At 52.1% G+C, this 21,293-nt stretch overlaps 1 protein-coding gene across 1 annotated transcript in view; it reads right to left on the bottom strand.

Annotated features, from left to right (window-relative positions):
• CAMKV (CaM kinase like vesicle associated) overlaps window positions 1-21,293 on the bottom strand; it is a 594,306-nt gene that overhangs the window by 177,935 nt on the left and 395,078 nt on the right. The gene's annotated exons all lie outside the window — the stretch shown is intronic.

Here is a 21,293-nt window from a genome sequence, read left to right as displayed (position 1 = left end):
ACGCAAACCTGCGATAAATATGCCCCTCTGTTTTGCCAATTTTATTTCAAAAGACTTCATGGAAAAGGACTATTATTAAAAAAATTAGGCATTATTAAATCGAACAGTTGTTTGATAAATGTATTTTCCTGAAACCCTTAGACCTCAAAACAACTTGTCTCTAAGTGTACATACCCTGTAGTCTACAAAGAATTGTTAATATAATCGTGAACTGGATTAAGAAAGACCTGTTATATACGATGAGAGTGGCAGAAAGAGATAGAAAAAGAGAAAGAAGAAATAGAAACGAAGTGTCAGACCAATTATTCAAGGACTAGCACAGTCAGAGACAACATCTTTGCAACAGGAAGTTGCCTCAGTAGACGTAAAACCAGATGCTACTGCAAGCTCACTAAAATGCCAAGTGAACAATATTTTTTAAAAATATTTTTATTAGCTTTAATGAATGGTGTATTAAAAATAACTGGTACATCAGCTGTGAGCTTGAGGAATACATGGCATACTAGCGATGATTTATCCATATATATTCCATGACAGCGAATGTCTACAGCTGTACAATTGTCTGGTCGAGACAGCAACCCCACCAATTCCTAGTCGACTGTCAATATGTTCAGAGTGGGTGTTCATCAGACAGCTGACACCATTGCTTATATAATTGGGATCATACCTCAGCATCCTCTTCTAGCTTGTCATCGTTCCATAGCATTGTTACCCTTGTTTCCTTGGCCACTCTCCATTCCGTCAGATCTCTCAGCCAGATCTTCAGTTCGGGGGTCTGGGGGCCCAGCAACATTATAGCAATCCAGCGCCTTGCCAGCCACAAGGCAAAATCTATGAACTTCTTTTTCACTTCGGGACTTATTTACAAGCCCATTGCGCCGCTTGTGAGTCACTATATTTGATGCACCGGTGGCACAATGGGCATGAGCATACAAGACTTTTCATGGCAATGTAAATATGAGCCCATTTCGCGCATTACTGTGTGTGAAAGAGGCGTACCATGGGCGTTGCTGTGGGTGTTCCCACACAACATCCATGGAACTTGATGCAGTCCCAGATTTACAACATTTTGTAAAACTGGGAATGCGTCAGAATCCTACGCCTTGCCTGAGGTAACGAGGAGAAATACTTTTATTTCTCCTTTTTTAGGTCTCGCTGAGTGAACGCGTATGCCTTCTCAGCGAGACTTAAGTAAGGGGTCTCAAAAATGCACCCAAAGGCGGTTTGCCTACAGCGCATGTGTACGGGCGCGTGCACATCACACACCATTTGCCTCTCTCCTCACTTATGCTGGTTTGCTTGCAGCCGGCATCAGACTTCAAAGGAATCCACTCCCCGCCGTTTCTGGCTTTGCTCGCTGAAGGTCACACCCAATTAAACAGCCGAGGTAATGCGCCCATAAATTATATTGTTGCTTCCTGCTACTTTGGTGTCACCTCCGCTTTCATCATTGGATCCCAGTCTTTTGCTATTTAGATATTGTAAAATAGACATGAAAGGTTTAGTTAAGTCCTGATTAGGTCGGAAAGTCTTATAGAAACTACACTGTACGCATTCCTACCTGTTCTGGTCTCGTTTCTTAGAAGTTTATGGTGCTGTTCATTCACAATTGCCAGAGATGCTGAAAGAGCTCTTTTGAGCTTCTTATTTAATTATGTGCTAAGAAATGTTTTATTGTGTACTATACCGTGAGGCCAAATTCTGTGTGAAGTCCCTGCATTGCTACAAACGCCTAGAGGCGCTGCTGAATTTTGCACAGCTTGCTGGCGGACTCCTGCAGGATTAACACCACACCCACCTCCACCACGACCACGTCCACCACCACCATGTCCACCACCACCACATCCACCACCAGCATGTACACAACCACGCCACCACGTCCACCACCAACACGTCCACAATCACCACCTCCACCACCACCACATCCACCACCACTACATCCACCACCACTATGTCCACCACCACCACGTTCACCACCACCATGTCCACCACACCCACCACCACCACACCCACCTCCACCACTCATCCACCTCCACCACACCCACCTCCACCACACATCCACCTCCACCACCACCATGTCCACCTCCACTACATCCACCATGATGTCCACAATCACCACCTCCACCACCACCATGTCCACCACCACTACCAGCACCACGTCCACAACCACATCCACCACCACCACACCCAGCACCACCACGTCCACCACCACCATGTCCACCACATCCACCACAACGTCCACCACCAAATGTCCACCACCACCACGTCCATCACCACCACGCCCATCACCATCACGTCCATCACCACCATGTCCACGTCCACCACGTCCATCACCACCATGTCCATCACCACCATGTCCACAACCACCACGTCCACCATCACGTCCCCCACCACCATGTCCACCACATCCACCACCACCACATCCACCACCACTACGTCCACCACTACCATGCCCAACATCCACCACCACCTCCACCACCACCACATCCTCCACCACTACATCCACTACCACTACGTCCACCACCACCACGTCCACCACCAACATGTCCACCACCACCACCACGTCCACCACCACGACGTCCACAATCACCACCTCCACCTCCACCACCATCACATCCTTCACCACTACATCCACTACCACTATGTCCACCACCACCATGTCCACCACCACCACATCCACCACCACCACGTCCACCACCACCACGTCCACCACCACTACCACCACCACCACGTCCATCACCACCACGTCACGTATATATATATATATATATATATATATATATATATATATATATGTATAATCTTGCCCGTGCCAGTTGGCACAATGTACATCCTGTGATTATGATTCTGATGCCTTCTGATAATACAAAGGCTATTTTTATATAACCTTGTGTGGAGTTCCTTTTGTGGGGGGCCTGGGATGTTGCTGGTGGGTGCGGGCGCAAATACTGAACTTACATTGCCTTCGGAATCAGCCTTACTGCTTGTGTCACGTTGCCAAGAGGGTGAGCAGGGGTTATCTTGGCGGGTGACTTCCTTGCCCTGACTGAGAATGGTGGTTTCTGCCTGGCTTTGGCGCAAGCCTCAGCCAACCAGAAATACCCATTTCTAAAAACCACCATGTCCACAACCACCACGTCCACCACCACCACGTCCAACACCACCACACCCACCACCACCACATCCACCACCACCACCACATCCACCACCACCACGTCCACGAGCACCACCACCACGTCCACTACCACCACATCCACGAGCACTACGTCCATCAGCACTATGTCCACCACCAGCATGTCCACCACCACGGCCAGCTCCACCACCACCACGTCCACCACCACTACCACCACCACCACATCCACCACCACCACGTCCACCACCACCACATCCACAACCACATCCACCACCAGGTACACCACCACCACACCCAGCACCACCACCACCACATCCACCACCACATCCACAACCACATCCACCACCACGCACACCACCACCACACCCAGCACCACCACCACATCCACCACCACGTCCACCACCACCATGTCCACCACATCCACCACCACCATGTCCACCACCACCACGTCCATCACCACCACATCCATTACCACCATGTCCACATACACTCCGTCCGGCATGTCCACCACCACCATGTCCATCACTACCATGTCCATCACCACCACGCCCACAACCACCACGTCCACCACCTCCACATCCACCACCACCACATCCACCGCCACTACGTCCACCACCACCACGTCCACCACCACCACATCCACCACCACCACGTCCACCACCACCACATCCACAATCACCACCTCCACCACCACCTCCACATCCTCCACCACTACACCCACCACCACTACATCCACCATGTCCACCACCACCATCACTACCACCACCATCACCACACCCACCTCCACCACCTCCACATCCACCACCACTACTACCACCAACACATCCACCACCACCACGTCCAACACCACCAGGTCCAACAGATCCACCACCACCATGTCCACCACCAACAAGGTCCATTACCCCCACATTCACAACCATCACATCCACCACATCCACCACACCCACCACCACCACCACCATGTCCACCACATCCACCTCCACCACCACCACATCCACCACCACAACATCCACCACCACCATGACCACCACCACCATGTCCACCACCAACACCACCACCACATCCACCACCACCACATCCACCACCACCATGTCCACCACCAACACCACCACATCCACCACCACCATGTCCACCACCGCCATGTCCACCACCAACAATGTCCATCACCACCACGTCCATCACCACCACGTCCACCATCACCACATCCACCACCACCACGTCCACCACCACCACCACATCCTCCACCACTACATCCACCACCACTATGTCCACCACCACCTCGTCTACTACCACCATGTCCAGCACCATCACTTCCACCACCACACCCACCTCCACCACCACCACATCCACCACCACTACCACCACCAACACATCCACCATCACCACATCCACCACCACCATGTCCACAACCACCAGGTCCACCACCACCACATCCACCACCACTACGTATACCACCACCATGTCCACCACCACCACGTCCACCACCACCACGTCCACCACCACCACATTCACCACCACTTTGTCCACCACCACCACGTTCACCACCACCAAAACCACAACATCCACCACCACATCCACAACCACATCCACAACCACATCCACCACCACCACATCCACCACCACCACGGCCACCACCACCACATTCACCACCACTATGTCCATGACTACCACGTCCACCACCACCACACCCACCACTACACCCAATCCACCACCACCACGTCCACCACCACCACGTCCACCACCACTACATCCACCACCACCACGTCCACCACCACCATGTCCACCACATCCACCACCACCATGTCCACCACCACCATGTCCACCACCAACAATGTCCATCCCCACCACGTCCACAACCACCAGGTCCACCACCACCACACCTACCACCACCACGTCCACCTCCACATCCACCACCACATTCACTACTACTACATCCACCACCACCACGTTCACCACCACCACACCCACCACCAAAACCACAACATCCACCACGTCCACCACCACTACGTCCACCACCACCACGTCCACAATCACTACCTCCACCACCACATCCACCACCACTACATCCACCACCACTGCATCCACCACCACCAGGTCCACCACCACCACGTCCACCACCACCACGTCCACCACCACACCCACCACCACCACATCCACCACCCACCTCTACCACCACATTCACAACCACATCCACCACCACCACGGCCACCACCACCACATCCACCACCACTACGTCCACCACCACTACGTCCATGACTACCACATCCACCACCACCACTACCACGTCCACCACCACTATGTCCACCACATCCACCACCATCATGTCCACCACCACCATGTCCACCACCAACAATGTCCATCACCGCCACGTTCACAACCATCACGTCCACCACACCCACCACCACCACCACATCCACCACCACCATGTCCACCACATCCACTACCACCACAATCACCTCCACCACACCCACCTCCACCACCACCACATCCACCACCACCACATCAACCACCACCATGTCCACCACCACCACGTCCTCGACCACCACCATGTCCATCACCACCATGTACACAACCACCACGTCCACCACCACATCCACCACCATGTCCACCATCACCACATCCACCACCACCACCAGGTCTGCCACTACCACATCCACCACCACCACGTCCATCACCACCACGTCACGTATATATATATATATATATATATATATATGTATAATTTTGCCCGTGCCAGTTGGCACAATGTACATCCCGTGATTATGATTATGATGTCTTCTGATAATACAAAGGCTATTTTTATATAACCTTGTGTGGAGTTCCTTTTGTGGGGGGCCTGGGATGTTGTTGCTGGTTGGTGCAGGCGCAAATACTTAACTTACATTGCCTCCGGGATCAGCCTTACTGCTCGTGTCACGTTGCCAAAAGGGTGAGTAGGGGTTATCTTGGCGGGTGAATACCTTGCCCTGACTGAGAATGGTGGTTTCTGCCTGGCTTTGGCGCAAGCCTCAGCCAACCAGAAATACCCATTTCTAACAGCCACCATGTCCACAACCACCACGTCCACCACCACACCCACCACCACCACATCCACCACCACCACATCCACCACCACCACGTCCACCACCACCACATCCACCACCACCACGTCCACTACCACCACATCCACAAGCACAACGTCCACCAGCACTATGTCCACCACCACCATGTCAACCACCACGGCCAGCACCACCACCACCAACACGTCCACCACCACTACCACCACCACCACATCAGCCACCACCACGTCCACTACCACCACATCCACAACCACATCCACCACCAGGTACACCACCACCATGTCCACCACATCCACCACCACCATGTCCACCACCACCACGTCCATCACCACCACATCCATCACCACCATGTCCACATACACCACGTCCAGTATGTCCACCACCGCTCTTCGTTTCTTGTGCAAGACGACCGACGTTGCAGGGGAAGCTGAGGATTACTTGGGACACAGGAGACCCTTTGCCTGTTTATCTAACGGAACAAGTATAAACACAAACAAGACCTGCCTCCGTGAATTTAAAACCCACCAAAGCACATCGAAAGGGATTTGTTGCACAAAAGATACCAGGAAATACAAAATATTGAAGCCGAATTTTGACTGAAGAAAGAAGTAAAAATAGTGGATCATCTTTTCTAAAAATAAAAGGGAGTAAGAAAAATACAAAAAGGTAGCCAAAGGAACATTTTCTTATCATCAATTTAAGAGAACCAAAACGAAGATAATATGTACAAACAGTCCTGGATCAAAGTGTGATGAAGCACATGAGATTAACTAGGAAATCGTGCATTATGTGAACAGGAGAATTATACTGACGGCAACCAACCAGTGCCATATGTAGGAGAGACTCATTAATATAGTCTTGAAAAAGATGGTAATGCATCGATAAAAACAATCGAAACGCGTCGACGCCCCTCTGCACAATCAAGAGATCAAAAAACCTAGCCTGTAGACAAAGAATTATATATGTCCAGGATTGTGTTTATGCCAAAAATCTCAAAAAACGTGCAATAGTTATTGACAATTTTATGTCTTTGTATGTCTCTCCTTTCTTGTATTTTTCAGCTTGATATAATGTGTATGAACTGTTGTTTTTTTAAATAATTTGGTTTTTAATGTTTTTGTGCAGGATAACTGTATTTCATGAATGTGTTCATGAAATTTTAACATATGTGTATAATGATTTGTTTTTAACATTAGATTGCATTTGTATGAACTTTTTTTATAATAAAACAAATGAACTATATTTTTGTTGCATAAGTGTATGAGACAGGAAGGGTCCCCCAAGGGATCTAGAGGGCCTATTGGGTAGTTTGAGACAAACATTTAGGTTTGTCCCATGTAAGAACGGTCTGCCAAGGGAAAAACATTTTTCACCACCACCATGTCCATCACCACCACGTCCACAACCACCATGTCCACCATCACATCCACCACCTCCACATTCACCACCACCACATCCACCACCACTACGTCCACCACCACCATGTCCACCACCACCACGTCCACCACCACCACATCCACCACCACCACGTCCACCACCACGTCCACAATCACCACCTCCACCACCACCTCCACATCCTCCACCAGTACATCCACCACCACTACGTCCACCACCACCACGTCCACCACCACCATGACCACCACACCCACCTCCACCACCACCACTAGTACCACCAACACATACACCACCACCAGGTCCACCAGATCCACCAACACGTCCACCACCACCATGTCCATCACCACTATGTCCACAACCACCACGTCCACTACCACCATGTCCACCACCACAATGTCCACCACCACCATGTCCACCACCACAGCCACCACCACCATGTCCACCACCACCATGTCCACCACCACCACCACATCCACCACCACCACCACATCCACCACCACCACGTCCAACACAACCACGTCCCACACCTCCAGGTCCACCAGATCCACCACCACGTCCACCATGTCCATCACCACCACGTCCACCACCATGTCCACCACCACCACCACGTCCACCACCACCACATCCACCACACCCACCACCACCACCACCACATCCACCACCACAACCACATCCGCTACCACCACGTCCACATCCACAACTACGTCCACCATCACCACGTCCATCACCACCATGTCCACAGTCATCACGTCCACCACCACATCCACCACCCCCACATCCACCATCACTATGTCCACCACCACCATGTCCACCACCACCACGTCCACCACCACCACAACATCCACCACCACGTCCACCATCACCACATCCACCACCACCACGTCCACCACCACCACCACATCCTCCACCACTACATCCACCACCACTATGTCCACCACCACCATGTCTACTACCACCATGTCCACCACCATCACTTCCACCACCACACCCACCTCCACCACCACCACATCCACCACCACTACCACCACCAACACATCCACCATCACCACATCCACCACCACCATGTCCACAACCACCAGGTCCACCACCACCACATCCACCACCACTACGTATACCACCACCATGTCCACAACCACCACGTCCACCACCACAATGTCCACCACCACCACGTCCACCACCACCACATTCACCACCACTACGTCCACCACCACCACGTTCACCACCACCACACCCACCACCAAAACTACAACATCCACCACCACATCCACATCCACCACCACCACATCCACCACGGCCACCACCAGCACATCCACCACCACTACGTCCATGACTACCACGTCCACCACCACCAACCCACCACTACACCCAATCCACCACCACCACGTCCACCACCACCACGTCCACCACCACCACATCCACCACCACTACATCCACCACCACCACGTCCACCACCACCACGTCCACCACCACCATGTCCACCACCAACAATGTCCATCCCCACCACGTCCACAACCACCAGGTCCACCACCACCACACCTACCACCACCACGTCCACCACCACCACATTCACCACCACTACATCCACCACCACCACGTTCACCACCACCACACCCACCACCAAAACCACAACATCCACCACCACCACGTCCACAATCACCACCTCCACCACCACATCCACCACCACTTTATCCACCACCACCACCTCCACCACCACACCCACCACCACCACTTCCACCACCCACCTTCTCTACCACATCCACCACCACCACATCCACCACCGCCACCTCCACCACCAATATGTCCATGACTACCACTTCCACCACCACCACACCCACCACCACCACCACGTCCACCACCACCACCACATCCACCACCACTACATCCACCACCACCATGTCCACCACCACTATGTCCACCACATCCACCACCATCATGTCCACCACCACCATGTCCACCACCAACAATGTCCATCATCACCACGTTCACAACCATCACATCAACCACGTCCAACACACCCACCACCACCACATCCACCACCACCATGTCCACCACATCCACCACCACTATCACCACCACCACCATGTCTACCATGTCCACCACCACCACGTCCTCCACCACCACCATGTCCATCACCACCATGTACACAACCACCACATCCACCACCACATCCACCACCATCATGTCCACCACCACCATGTCCACCACCAACAATGTCCATCATCACCACGTTCACAACCATCACATCAACCACGTCCAACACACCAACCACCACCACATCCACCACCACCATGTCCACCACATCCACCGCCACCACATCCACCACCACTATCACCACCACCACCATGTCTACCATGTCCACCACCACCACGTCCACCAACACCACCATGTCCGTCACTAGCACATCCACCACTACCATGTCCACCACCATGTCCACCACCACCACGTCCACCACATCCACCACCACCACATCCACCAACACCATGACCACCACCACCATGTCCACCACCACCACCATGTCCACCACCACCACATCCACCACCACCACATCACCACCACCATGTCCACCACCAACACCACCACATCCACCACCACCATGTCCACCACCACCATGTCCACCACCACCATGTCCACCACCAACAATGTCCATCACCACCACGTCCATTACCACCATGTCCACAACCACCACGTCCACCACCACCACATCCACCACCACCACACCTACCACCACCATGTCTACCACCACATCCACCACCACCACATTCACCACCACTACGTCCACCACCACCACGTTCACCACTACCACACCCACCACCAAAACCACAACATCCACCACGTCCACCACCACCACGTCCACCACCACTACATCCACCACCACCGGGTCCACCACCACCACGTCCACCACCACACCCACCACCACCATATCCACCACCCACCTCCACCACCACATTCACAACCACATCCACCACCACCACATCCACCACCACCACGTCCACAATCAACACCTCCACCACCATCTCCACATCCTCCACCACTACGTCCACCACCACCACGTCCACCACTCCATGTCCACCACCATCACTACCACCACCACACCCACCTCCACCACCACCACATCCACCACTACTACCACCAACACATCCACCACCACCACATCCAACACCACCAGGTCCACCAGATTCACCACCACGTCCACCACCACCATGTCCATCACCACTATGTCCACAACCACCACGTCCACCACCACCATGTCCACCACCACAATGTCCACCACCATGTCCACCACCACGTCCACCACCACCACCATGTCCACCACCACATCCACCACCACCACGTCAACCATCACCACACCCACCACCACCACATCCACCACCACTACCACCACATCCACCTCCACCACGTCCAACACAACCAGGTCCACCAGATCCACCACCACCATGTCCATCACCACCATGTCCACAACCACCACGTCCACCACCACAATGTCCACCACCACCACGTCCACCACCATGTCCACCACCACAACCATGTCCAACACCTCCACGTCCACCCCCACCACACCCATCACCACCACATCCACCACCATTACCACCACCACCATATCCACCACGTCCACAACCACGTCCACAATCACGTCCACCATCAACACGTCCATCACCACCATGTCCACAGCCATCACGTCCACCACCACCACGTCCACCACCACCACCACATCCACCACCACTACGTCCACCACCACCATGTCCACCACCACCACATCCACCACCACGTCCACCAGCACCACATCCACCACCACCATGTCCACCACCACATCCTCCACCACTACATCCACCACCACTATGTCCACCACTACCACGTCCACCACCACCATGTCCACCACCATCACTTCCACCACCACACCCACTCCCACCACATCCACCACCACCAACACAACCACCATCACCACATCCACCACCACCATGTCCACAACCACCATATCCACCACCACCACCATGTCCACCACCACATCCACCACCACTACGTCCACCACCACGATGTCTACCACACCCACCACCAGCACCACCACAACCACAACATCCACCACCACCACACTCACCTCCACCACCCACCATGTCCACCATCCAACACCACTACCACATCCACCACCACATCCACGACCACCAGGTCCACCACCACCACATCCACCACCACTATGTCCACCGCCACCATGTCCACCCCCACTATGTCCACTACCACCATGTTCAGCAGCACCACGTCCACCACCATCCCACCCACCTCCACCACCACCATGTCCATCACTACCACATCCACCACCACGTCCACCACCACTACCACCACCACCACATCCATCACCACTACATCCACCACCAGCATGTCCACTGCCACCATGTCCACCACCAACAATGTCCATCACCACCACGTCCATCACCACCATGTCCACAACCACCACGTCCACCACCACCACACCTAGCACCACCACATCCACCACCACCGCATTCACCACCACTACGTCCACCACCACCACATTCACCACCGCCAAAACCACAACATCCACCACGTCCACCACCACCACGTCCACAATCACCACCTCCACCACCACATCCACCACCACTACATCCACCGCCACTGCATCCACCACCACCGGGTCCACCACCACCACGTCCACCACCACACCCACCACCACCACATCCACCACCCACCACCACATCCACAACCACGCCACCACCACCACTACGTCCATGACTACCACGTCCACCACCACACCCACCAGCACCACCACATCCACTACCACCACCACATCCACCACCACCACGTCCACCACCACTATGTCCACCACATCCACCACCATCATGTCCACCACCACCATGTCCACCAACAATGTCCATCATCACCATGTTCACAACCATCACATCCACAACGTCCACCACACCCACCTCCACCACCATCATGTCGACCACATCCACCACCACCCCACCCACCTCCACCACCACCACATCCACCACCACTATCACCACATTCACCACCACCATGTCTACCATGTCCACCACCACCACGTCCTCCACCACCACCATGTACACAACCACGTCCACCACCACGTCCGCCACTACCACATCTACCACTACCACGGCCACCACCATGTCCACCACCACCACATCCACCAACACCATGTCCACCAGCAACACCACCACCACCATGTCCACCACCACCACATCCACCAGCACCACATCCACCACCACCATGACCACCACCACCATGTCCACCACCACCATGTCCACCACCACCATGTCCACCACCAACAATGTCCATCACCACCACGTCTATCACCACCATGTCCACAACCACCTCGTCCACCACCACCACGTCCACCACCACCACACCTACCACCACCAGGTCTACCACCACATCCACCTCCACCACATTCACCACCACCACGTTCACCACCACCACACCCACCACCAAAACCACAACATCCACCACCACATCCACCATGTCCACCACCACCACATACACCACCACTACGTCCACAATCACTACCTCCACCACCACTGCATCCACCACCACTACATCCACCACCACTGCATCCACCACCACCGGGTCCACCACCACCACGTCCACCACCACACCCACCACCACCACATCCACCACCCACCTCCACCACCACATTCACAACCACATCCACCCCCACCACGGCCACCACCGCCACATCCACCACCACTACGTCCATGACTACCACGTCCACCACCACCACACCCACCACCACGTCCACTACCACCACCACTACATCCACCACCACCAAGTCCACCACCACTATGTCAACCACATCCACCACCATCATGTCCACTACCACCATGTCCACCACTAACAATGTCCATCACCATCACATCCACCACACCCACCACCACATCCACCACCACCACACCCACCTCCATCACCACCACATCCACCACCACCATGTCTACCATGTCCACCACCACCACGTCCTCCACCACCGCCATGTACACAAACACCACGTCCACCACCACATCCACCACCATGTCCACCACCACCACGTCCACCACCTCAACCACGTCCACCACTACCACATCCACCACTACCACGCCCACCACCATGTCCACCACCACCACGTCCACCACCACCCCATCCACCACCACCACATCCACCAACACCATGACCACCACCACCATGTCCACCACCAACACCACCACGTCCACCACCACAACCACCACATCCACCACCACCACATTCACCACCACCATGACCACCACCACCATGTCCACCACCAACACCACCACATCCACCACTACCACGTCCACCACCATGTCCACTACCACCACATCCACAATCACCACATCCACAACTACCACCGCCACGTCCACCACCACCCCATCCACCACCACCACATCCACCAACACCATGACCACCACCACCATGTCCACCACCAACACCACCACATCCACCACCAGGTCCACCACCACAACCACCACCACCACATCCACCAACACCATGACCACCACCACCATGTCCACCACCAACACCACCACATCCACCACTACCACGTCCACCACCATGTCCACCACCACCACGTCCACCACCACCCCATCCACCACCACCACATCCACCAACACCATGACCACCACCACCATGTCCACCACCAACACCACCACATCCACCACCACCACAACCACCACCACCACATCCACCACCACCACATTCACCACCACCATGACCACCACCACCATGCCCACCACCAACACCACCACATCCACCACTACCACGTCCACCACCATGTCCACCACCACCACATCCACAATCACCACATCCACAACTACCACCGCCACGTCCACCACCACCACATTCACCACCACCACCACATCCACCACCATCACGTACACCCCCACCATGTCCACCACCACCACGTCGGCATCCACCACATCCACAACCACCACGCCCACAACCACCACATCCACAACCACCACCACCACATCCACCACCACTACTTCACTACCACCATGTCCTCCACCACCACGTTCACCACCAGAGCCACCTTCACCACCACCACGTCCATAACCACCATGTCCACAGCCACCATGTCCACCACATCCACCACCATGTCCACCACCACGGCCACCACCACGGCCACCACCACCATGTCCACTACATCCTCCACCACCACCATGTCCACCACCACTACCACATCCACCACATCCACTACCACCACCAAGTCCACCACCACACCCACCGCTACCACATCCACCACCATGACCACCACGTCCACCACCACCACCACAACCACCACGTCCACCACCACCACATCCACCACCACCATAACCACCACCACCATGTCCACCACCACATCCACCACCACCACCACATCCACCACCACCACATCCACCACCTCCACCACCAACACCAAGTCCACCACCACCATGTCCACCACATCCACCACCACCACGTCACCACCACACCCCCCTCCAGCACCCCCACGTCCACCACCACTACGTCCACCACCATGTCCAACACCACCACTTCCACCTCGCCAACCACCACCACATCCACAACCACCACATCCACCACCAGTACGTCCACCACCACTATGTCCACCAGCACCATGTCCACCACCACGTCCACCACCACCATGTCCACCACATCCACCACCACGTCCACTACCACCATGTCTACCACATCCACCACCACGTCCACTACCACCATGTCTACCACCACCACCACGGCCATCACCATGTCCACCATGAGGCCACTACCACGTCTAGCTCCACCACCACCACATCCACTACCACCACCACATCCACCACCAAGTCCACCACCACATCCACCACGTCCACCACCACGCCAACCATGTCCACCATCACCACGTCCACAACCACCATGTCCACCTTCACGTCCACCACCACCACGTCCAACACCATGCCCACCACCACCACGTCCACCACCTCCACGTCCACCACCACCACATCCATCACCACCATGTCCACCACCACGTCCACCACCACCATGTCCACCACCACGTCCACCACATCCACCACCATCAACAACATCACATACACCACCATATCCACCACCACCAAGTCCACCACCACCACATCCACATCCACCACCACACCCACCACCACCTCCACCACCACGTCCACAATCACCACCTCCACCACCACTCCAAATACCACTCAGTGCCACATAATTACACGCCACATAATTACACTGCACTCAATGCAACATACACTCCAAATACCACTCAAAGCCACATAATTACATGCCACATAATTACACTCTACTGAATGCAACACACACTCCACACAATTCCACTCAGTACCACATAATTATATGCTACATAATTACACTGCACTCAATGCAACATACACTCCACACAATACCACTCAGTGCCACATAATTATATGCTACATAATTACACTGCGCTCAACGCAACATACACTCCAAATACCACTCAGTGCCACACAATTACACGCCACATAATTACACTATATATCTATCTATCAATCTATCGCCCTCACTCTATCTATCTATCTATCTATCTATCTATCTATCTATCTATCTATCTATCTATCTATTGCCCTCACTTTATCTATCGCCCTCACTCTATCTATCGCCCTCACTCTATCTATTGCCCTCACCCTATCTATCGCCCCTCACTCTATCAATCTATCTATCTATCGCCCTCACTCTTATCTATTGCCCTCACTCTATCTATCTATCGCCCTCACTCTTATCTATCGCCCTCACTCTATCGCCCTCACTCTATCTATTGCCCTCACCCTATCTATCGCCCCTCACTCTATCAATCTATCTATCTATCTCCCTCACTCTATCTATCTATCACCCTCACTCTTATCTATCGCCCTCACTCTATCTATCGCTATCTATCTATCTATCTATCTATCTATCTATCTATCTATCTATCTATCTATCTATCTATCTATCTATCTATCTATCTATCTATCTATCCATCCATCCATCCATCCATCCATCCATCCATCCATCCATCCATCCATCCATCCATCCATCCATCCATCCATCCATCCATCCATCCATCCATCTATCTATCTATCTATCTATCTATCTCCCTCACTCTATCTGTCTATCGCCCTCACTCTATCTATCTATCTATCTGTCTATCTGTCTATCGCCCTCACTCTATCTATCTGTCTATCTCTCTATCGCCCTCACTCTATCTATCTGTCTATCTCTCTATCGCCCTCACTCTATCTATCTGTCTATCTCTCTATCGCCCTCACTCTATCTATCTGTCTATCTCTCTATCGCCCTCGCTCTATCTGACACTCTACTGAATACAACATACACTCCTCATAATACCACTCAGTGCCACATAATTATATGCTACATAATTACACTGCGCTCAACGCAACATACACTCCAAATACCACTCAGTGCCACACAATTACACGCCACATAATTACACTATATATCTATCTATCAATCTATCGCCCTCAGTCTATCTTTCTTTCTATCTATCTATCACCCTCACTCTATATCTATCACCCTACCTCTATCTATCGCCCTCACTCTATCTATCGCACTCATTCTATCTATTTATCACACTCACTCTATCTATCTATCGCATCACCACAGCATCACTCAGTGGCACCACATTATCACTATGCGCTACCACAGCATCAGTGAACACCACAGCATCACTCCTCGCCACCACAACATCACTCAGCGCCACCACAGCATCAATCTGTGCAACCATTCAACAACAACTTGTTCAAATATGTTCTTTCAATGTTTCAAGCTTTATTACAAATGTCACAAAAAGATGTTAATATTTCACTTCTGTTCCTGGATTTTTGTCACAGTAAAATACACTGAACATAATCTTCACAAAAGTTATTTACAAAAGTTTAAGCTATTGCCATTATAAATTACAATTACTTTTATTTAAGTATTAATTATTTAAAAAAAATAAAAGCCATTGTTATTTGTAATATCAATACATCTAAGTCACGTAAATACAACACATATAGCATTACAAATGCTATAGGTGTCACATTGCGAAAGTTATAACTATTGGCATTGTAAATGACAAAGCTATTAATTTTGCTATTTTCAAAACCAACACATAAAGAAAAAATATTGTCATTTACAATACCAATAGCTCAAACTTTGCTTATGCGAGACCTATTGCATTGCAAATGCTTGTTCTCTTTATGTGGCCGCAACTGACCCAATCTTTCTTCCTCCCAATTGCATATTTCTGATGTCGAAACAGAACATGGCTCACTCACACTCAAAAAGTACAGGATCTGGTGAACCATTGCTGAAAAGGTTACCGAGGCCGGCTCAAAAGTACAGTGAGCAGAGGACACTGTGTTAACTCTAAAGCTGTCAAATAATACCTTAGTGCGGTGAGGAGGAACAGAAAACAAGCATTTGCAATGCAATAGGTCTCACATTTACACGAGTTTAAGCTATTGACATTGTAAATAACATTGATTATTTTTTCTTTTTTTTTCTTTTGTAAAACATAAATAAAAGGCATTGTAATTTAAAATGCCAATAGCTAAAAGTTTAGTTTAAGCTATTGGCTTTTTAATGCCAATGCCTTTTATCTATGTTTTAAAAAAGAAAACACAGTTAAAAGCCATTGTCATTTGCAATGTCAATAGTCAATAGCAAATGCCTTTTATTCATATTTACAAAAGAAAAACACAAACAATGTCATTTACAATGTCAATAGTTCAAAATAATGTGCGAGACGTATTGCATTGTAAATGCCTATTTTTCATAAGTAGATGTACTCCAAGGGTAATCATTCACCTTCATCCATCCTTGAGATGAAAGTTAACATTGCTCCCCGGGTATTCATACACCTTGATCCATCCTGAGATGAAAGTTAACATTGAGTGCTTAAAAGTCATTTCTCAATGGCCAATGCCGCGGTAGGGGGCGCGCTTTGCTGCCGGCCAGCAGACACCACTGAATGTTATTGTTTCTGTATATTTCAACAAGCAATTGCAATGCAGTAGGTCTTGTATTTACATGCGTTTGAGCTATTAACATTGCAAATAACAATGCCTTTTATTTTTGTTTTCCTTTTTAAAACATAAATTAAAGGCATTGTTGTTAGAATTGGGGGTCTCTGGTTGGCGCAAGTTTTCACTTGTGACAAGCAGGGACCCTCTCCTCTAAGTCAGGGCGAAGGATGACCCCTTAGAATTACCCTTGCTCACCCTCTAGGTGCGTGGCGTGAGCAGCCAAGGCTATTCCTCAGGCGTTGTCAGTTAAGCATTTGTAGCAGCACACACAGTAAAATGTACCAATCCCCTCACAAATGGACACCAGACAGGTATTATATCAAAATACGTTCCTTTATGTAAAAATATATAGGTGTATGAGCAGTTCAGACTTATTACAAGACTAATAACGTTTTTGTATGCCAACAGGTTGTAGATAGGCAAGCTTTTCTTAGTATCAAGTTCACAGGTGGATTTCCTTGTAAAATCACTTCTTTGTACTTATGGTTCACAAGAATGTTTTCGTTCTCTTCAGAATGCCAAAGTCCTTTAGCTGCGCCTTCTAGCGCCCCTTCACGCAATCCCCCTTGGTCTAGTGGCTTCTCTGCGCTCCTGAACGCCTCTAGCTCGAGTTACAGGCCCGACCTGCCAAAGCTCACGCCTCCCATGTGGGGCGCGTACGGCATGGTCGGGTCGGGAAATGAGGTACGAGTCGCACCGGAGGGAGCACAGCTGACAGCGCTTGCCGGGGGCCCTGAGGACACGGGGCGGTGCGAGCCTCGCTAGGGGGATGGCCCGTACCGCGGTGGGGCCAAAATACCTCCGGAAGTCTGTAGGAAGGCGGATGCGGGGAAATAAGCACGTAGCGGGCTCCGAGCCCGTTGAAGAGATGACGGTGTTGCTTTGTCGCGAAGGCAGACGCGAGGCGCCCAGCGGCTCTTAGTTAGAGCGAGGCTGGCGCCCGAGCTGTCTGAACTTCGGCGATTCTGTCCTCTGGATCTGTTGGGGGTCCGGCGAAGTTTCCAGGCGGGAGGGTGCACAAAAGGGGGGGCACACCAGCGGGGCTCCCACGGCGAGGTGATTCAGTGATTTCCTTAGCAGGGGAGAGCGGCTCGGCGGAGCGGGGCTCTCCCTCGGCGGGAACAGGGAAACTCAGTCGATCACGGCCTCAAGGAGGGGCTAGGGGGCACCAAGGATACTGCAGCGAGTCTCCAGACAGGGGACGAGGTGACCAGGCGATCTCCCACAGCGGGGGGAGAGCGGCTCGGCGGAGCGGGGCTCTCCCTTGGCAGGGACGGGGAGACACAGTTGGGTCACTGCCTCAAGAAGGGCTGGGGCACCCAGGTCACAGCTCCGGCGGGGGCAGGAAGCTTCACAATTTACCGGCAGACGAGCAGAGAGCAAGTTGAGCCAGATGGTCCTGTGGCTCAGGTCAGGGGGCAAGCTCAGTCAAGCCCTTGGAGAAAGTTTCAAGCACAAATCAGCAAAGTCTTTTCATCAAGTCTTTTCCTCTCCTTCCTCAGCAAGGCAAGCAGCAGGCCAGTCCTTCCAGCGTCTTCTTCTCCTTCTAGTCGGGCAGAGGTTCTTTGTGGGAAACAGGATTCTGATTTACAAGGAGCAGGGCTCCTACTTTTATATAGCATTTATTTTGTCTTTTCAGGCCAGGGGGGCCTTTGCATAGCTTCATTCAGTCTCTGAGCACTTGTTGGGTGTACTTCTGGCTTCTGCTTTCAGTGTGAGGGGCATTCACATCAGACGCTCCACAGGAGGTGGAGCCAGCATTGTGTTGGACAGGGGCAGCCAGGAGTACCTTGATGACAGTGCTTCACCCTTCCTGGGCCAGGTGCAGGCTGAGTCATCAGTCGCTCCCCAGGGGGCGGAGCCAGCAATGTGGTGGCAGAGCTCAGCCCTATTAAGAGTCCAGGGGCACTCCTACCTCCCACTAAGATGTAATCCTTGCATTCACCACCTGTCATCCCCCAGCCCTGTCACTCACACAACCCAGACAGTCAGATACACATCCAAGCAGAGGCGGGCTGAAATGGTTAGGCAAGCAAATGCTAACTTTCTAAAAGTAGAATTTGCAAACACAGGATATTAAAATAAACTTTACTAAAAGAAATATTTTATTATTCTGAGTTCAGGCATACTAAACATTAATTTCTACCATGTTCCCTGAGCCTGCTGGGATTATAGAGTGTAATAATTCCAGCAGCCCATCTGGCCTAAAGGGGACAGGTAGCCTTGCAATAGTGAAAAACGAATTTGGCTGTAATTCACTTTTAGGACATGCCACACACATCAGGGCTTGTCCTACCTTACACTTAGAATGCACCCTGCCCTAGGGCCTACCATAGGGGTGACTAATATGAAGTTAAGGGAAGGTTTAGAGGCTGGCAAGTGTGTGCACTTGCCCAGCCAGCATGACAGTACCAAACTGCACGCAGGTTCTGCAATGGCAGACCCTAGACACATTTTCACAGACTGCTTCTGTGGGTGGCGCAACCAGCGCTGCAGGCCCACTAGCAGCATTGGCATTTACAAGCCCTGGCACTCCTGGTGCACTTTACTGGGGACTGATAGTAAATCCAATGAACTAATCATGGAAATTAATCACAGTTACATTTTACATAGGGAAAGCATATGCACTTTAGCACTGGACAGCAGTGGTAAAGTGCCCAGAGTCATTAAACCAACAAAAAC

Source organism: Lissotriton vulgaris, chromosome 9 (assembly GCF_964263255.1).
Source record: "Lissotriton vulgaris chromosome 9, aLisVul1.2, whole genome shotgun sequence".
In the NCBI taxonomy this organism is placed as follows: domain Eukaryota; kingdom Metazoa; phylum Chordata; class Amphibia; order Caudata; family Salamandridae; genus Lissotriton; species Lissotriton vulgaris.
The sequence above is the reverse complement of the archived record's forward strand: the minus strand, read 5'-3'. Positions and strand labels throughout refer to the sequence as shown.